We start from the raw sequence: 5,155 nt of genomic DNA, 5'->3' as shown, positions 1-5,155 counted from the left end.
TCCTGACACCTTCATCTGTGTGTCTGCCTTGGGCGAGAAACACACACACACACACACAGATCCATATTAACACAGGTGACACAAGACCACGTGTGTATATACACACACATGCTGGGCATGGGGACACAAACGCAAACAGGGAACACAGCTCTCTCAGTAGCTGAAGACGCCCGTGCCCAGCAATGTGGGAAATGGCGTCAGTAGGCACCATGTCCTTCCCTTGGGGCCCCCTGTCCACCTCGTCCCGCAGCTCTTCCGTATTTTCCCAAGCTGGCCTGAAGCCGGTCCCAGCGCGGCCTGCGTGGTGGCAGTGAGACGGCGAGTGGTGGATGTGGAAATTCACAAATGACCCCAAAGTCAGCACCTAAGTGCACTGGGATCCCAGAGAGGATGCCCTTCCAGTCATAGGCTATCCCAGGAGCAGTGGCGGGAAGCAAGGACCCAGACAATCTCAAACTTTCTGAGCAGCAGAAGGCCGGGGATAGCGCGATTGACCGAAGGATGATTCTGACAAACAGACGGCATTCACCCTGCCTCGAGCAGAATCACCGAGGATTCTGGCATTGCACCCACAGCTGCTTGGAGGGAGACTTCCTTCACTCACGGCCACACCGAGTCCCCAAGACTCCAGTCTCAGCACGTCACCTGCTACGTGCATGACCCAAACCCAGGCTCCGCAGCCAGCTTGCATGAGCCTGAGGATCCCCATCTGGGAAAGGACAGTGCCCCAGCCTCTACACGGATGTCCCCTCAGGGCCCTGCTGCAGACCCCCTCACCACCTGTGTTTCTGTCAGCTGCCCCTCATGGCACAAATTTCCTCCCTGGGGTAGTACTTCAGGGGATCGCCCCACACGTTCTGGCCAATGATCTGATGGCAATAAAAGCAAGGTCTCCCCGGGGCTGACCAGGCCCCTAACCCTCCTGTGAGAAGCCAAGAGCTCCAACATCAATCACCAACTGTGCACAGGCCCAAACCAAACCCACCTCAGCAATCCTGTTCGATTCTGGGCAGTTGTGGCCTGACAGCCGATTGAGAAAGTTCAGGCTCCTGGTGTCCAGCCTGCGGCTGGGTGCTCCCCGTTCAAAGTCCCAGAACCAGTGGACTGGTGTGGAATGATGTGCCTTATACCCTGTAGAAAGACAGGGGAGACAGGGGCGGATGCGGCAGCTGAAGCATCCACCCACACCCCCACCAGAGAGGTATTGCCTTGCGTACCCACACTCACCACCCTGGGAGCCACGTTTACCAGTGATGTCAAGGTAATATTCCTTAACAATCACCTTGTTCCAGAAGTACGGGTTGTCCCGAAAGGAGAAGATCAGCTTGCAGTGGGACCGGGGATGGCTCCGCACGTGCACCTGCCAGCACGGGGAGGAGGGAAAAGGTGCAAGCATCGAGGGGCCTCTGCTTGCCTCCCAGGCGGGCCTTAACAGCCTCCGTGATGCCTCTGCAAAGTCTCACAGTACAGGCCCATGGATAACACCATCCCCCACCTCCCTGTCAAGTGCCATACCCACCCATCCTCAGCCTCCCTCACTGACCTTGAAGTCGATCATGTACCCAAGAAAGTCTTCATCCTGGGCGATGATTATGATTGACACTTGAGGGTGGTTCATAATCTGCTTTAGGTCAAGGAGACATTCAGGCCATATGCCGGGCCAAGAAGAGCCAGGGGCAACAGCCCTAGTCTGGCCTGGAGAAGGACACTGGAACAGGCATCTGCAAGGATGCTGGGCACTCATGCTTGGCCGACCACGACTCACATCTTCAGGCCCTGCCATACCATCAGACCTGCTCGTGGCTCTGGGTTCCCTGTGCTGTTCTGCAGCTCAGGTGGTCTGTAACCCAAAAGCAGGGGTATTTCTCAACTCTCCTGCCTGCCTCCTGGGCCGTGTTTGCTGGGTAGCATGTCACTGGTAACATGGTTAGGATTTGCAGTCCTTGTGACTACCTTATCTGAAAGAAACTGGGGTGTGTGTGTGTTTCTATATGTGTCTGAATGTGTGTATTTCTCTACGGTCTCTGTGTGTGTGTGTGTGTGAGTGTGTGTGTGTGTGTGTGTGTGTGTGTGAGAGAGAGAGACTCCCATGTCTCAGCTATTTCCAGGGGTCATCCACATTTACAACAATAAACGTCTGCAGTTGCTGCTCTAGTGTACTATCTCTGGTCATCCTGACCTAGAGGCCCTGGGTACTGATCCTCCTCAGACGCAGGCCTGAAGGGGAAACTCCGAGTCATGGCTGTGACACTTACAGGTGTGGCTCTGACCACATACTACTCGGCTGTGCCTTTGGAACCTGCCAATGCCCAGGACCACACTTCTGTCAGCGGCCTGCAGCACCCTACCTCTGCCCTCGCCACACACCCGCACCCTCCCCTGCACATGCTCCTGTTTCTGCTCCACCTCCTCCTCCTCTTCCCGACAGGCAAACACCTAGGAGGAGCAGGAAGGATACAGCTTTGGCCCAGAAGCCATGGATGCCCTGGAGGATGGCGCTTCTCCGAGCCAAGTGACGCTTCCTCCTCAGATGGTTCATGCGCATGAAGCGAACGGAGGCCCGGCGGTTTTCCTCATGCAGGGAGCTCACTTCCAGCTGCAGGGCGGTCAGTGCCTGTAGCACATTTGGCGCTGGCCGCTCACTCGGGCCTCCAGGTCTTTCCAGGCCCGGCTCCCCCAGCGTCTTCTCCTTCAGCTCCTGGGAGGACCCCGATCCCGCTCCTCATCCACCACAAACTCCACCTCCTCCATAACTCCTTCCACCAGCAGCTGGCACACTCACCTGATCCCCGCCTCGTCTCCGTCCACCAGGGCCCCCCCCCCCCCCCCGTGCCCCACCGCCTCCACCATGTAGAGGGTGACCTCTTCGCCTGCTGTGCCACCTGGTGGCTGCAAAGCCCCAGCCGTGCACGGCATCGCGATGGCAGGCCCCTGGCCACTGCCCCCTGAGCACCCGGGCTCCCAGCTAAGAAGGTCCGGAGTCCCGGGACGCTCCCACCTTCCTCTGGCCGCCTCTCACGCTCCTCTGGGACATGGCTGTGACCCCGAGCTGGGGCAGATGCGAAGGGACCGGACATAATAGCACAGCAAGTGGTGCGCAATGGCGGCCCGGCTGAGGTAACCGGGTGTGGCTGGCTAGCTCTTTAGGGCGGGGTGAGAGCGGAATGGTCAGGAGGTGGGGCCTGCTGTGTGGCGGGTGGCCTGAGGCTGAAGAAAGGCGTTCCGGAGAGGCCAGGAGAGGGTGCTCGGAGATCAGCCCAACACGCGGGACCCCTAGGCTGTGAGACAGGCTCAGGCTGCTGGGTCAAATCGAGACCAATGGCAGAGAGGGTAGTGGGCGGCACCCTGAGGGAAACGCCCCTAGAGCAGAGGGCGGCTTCCCCGCTTCCTGGGCTCCAGCGCCCCCACCTGGCCACACTCGGCTTCAGGGAGGGCAGGGCTATTGCATCTGGCGTTCCTGCAGGCGCTGGCATTGAATTGGCCTCTGGAATTTCAAGCCATGTGTTCTCGCTCTGCAATCCAAAGAGCACACTGCTGTGTCCCATGGGACCGCCCATCCCTGGGAGCTCTCCCTGAGTATCTAAAGGATAGGCAGGGGCGCAAAGTGGCTGGATACTTCCCTTCCTGGAACAGGAGCCTGCTGCTGTCTGGATGCTAGGGGAGTGTGTACAAACCCCAACGTTTGCAACAGTTGACCTCCACTCTTCAGGGGCACCAGAGCCATAGGGCAGAGATCTCTCTCTTTGTCTCTGCTTCTCGCCTATCATTGATTCTGGCGATCCTGCTGTGTGTGCACCAGGGAATGCTGCCTGTGTGTCTCCGACTCTCTAAGTGGTGCTGTGGTCCTCTGCCATTCTCCGGACACCAGTGCTCAGAAGAGATGCTTAAACATGGAGTGAAGTCAAGCGCTTCTCCTCCTCAATGAGTCGCACCCATGGCAGATGAGACTGTTCTGGGCCACAGGTTCGGAGAGTGCTCTCTCAAACTGGAAAGCCCACGGTGGGTGGTCACTGCTGAAGCGCAGAAGGGGACGGGCGACCCTCCCTCCCTCGCTGGGCAGACATGAACGCTGCACAGGACTCTGGCGATACGGCCACACCTTGCGCAGAGGGAGAAACGGGTCACGGTCTGCTGGCATGACGGAACTACCTGAACCTTGCTGGAATGCCTACCAGTGAGAGGCTAAGGACACCAGTGCGTTGAGTTCCATGACACATCAGTGCCGGAGGCCTGCACGATGGCCCGTTTACCCTATCCAGGCCCTTTCAAAGAGGTTCTGTTCTCCAGGTGAGAACACATCCCAGCCTACCAAGTGGCCCAAGCCTGTAGGGCTGGTTCCAGCAAGACGATCAACCTAAGCCATCCTTCCTATAGTCCTCATAGGCAGTATCTGTGTTCTGCAAAGGGTACAAAGAGAGATGTCTCACACTCGATGATTCTGTAGATAGCAGGTGCTTATGCTACAGTGCCGCTGTATCTCTGAAACCTTACACAAAAGGCAAGGGGTGCTCATGCTCCCGGCCAGGACATGGAAAGAATGCCCAGCACTTAAGAAAGATGCCAAGGCCCTCATAGCTGTTTGTCCAAAGGGCTGTTGGCTCACCCACCACAGCTCCTGTGCCTGGGACTGCAGCCCATCCTGTGTCTCTGCCCCTGTGCACTCAATGATCACGCCCAGGTGGTTTCCTCCTGCCTCTCCTTTCTTCCAGGAGTCCAGGCTGCAGGCGTCTATTTCCAGGTAGAACTTGCTAACTCAGTGAGATCATAGGGCATGATTCCCTGGCTTCACTGCTTCTGCTGGCAAACATTCCACTGGAGTGGAATAACGTGTCTTATATCCTGAAGAAAGTCAGGGGAGACAGGGGCAGATGCCCCATCTGAAGCATTCCCCCCCCCGCCCCCCCGCCCTGTCTGCCTTGCACACCCACACCCACCACCCCGGGACCCACCTTTCCCAATGATGCCAAGGTAATATTCCTTAATGATCACTGTATTCCAGAAGTAGGGGTTGTCCCAAAAGTAGGAGATCAGCTTGCAGCAGGACCATGTATGGTTCTGCACCTGCACATGCCAGCACAGGGAGAAGGGAAAAGTTGCAAGCTTCGAGGGGCCTCAGCTTGCCTCCCAGGAGAGTATTATCGCCTCCACCACACCT

At 57.6% G+C, this 5,155-nt stretch overlaps 1 pseudogene; it reads right to left on the bottom strand.

The window, feature by feature from the left end:
- Positions 1–791: 791 nt before the first annotated feature.
- Positions 792–3,077, bottom strand: LOC133053504 (testis-specific Y-encoded protein 1-like; annotated as a pseudogene).
- Positions 3,078–5,155: the final 2,078 nt, after the last annotated feature.

The sequence above is a fragment of the Dama dama genome, chromosome Y (genome assembly GCF_033118175.1).
Source record: "Dama dama isolate Ldn47 chromosome Y, ASM3311817v1, whole genome shotgun sequence".
Lineage (NCBI taxonomy): Eukaryota > Metazoa > Chordata > Mammalia > Artiodactyla > Cervidae > Dama > Dama dama.
The sequence above is the reverse complement of the archived record's forward strand: the minus strand, read 5'-3'. Positions and strand labels throughout refer to the sequence as shown.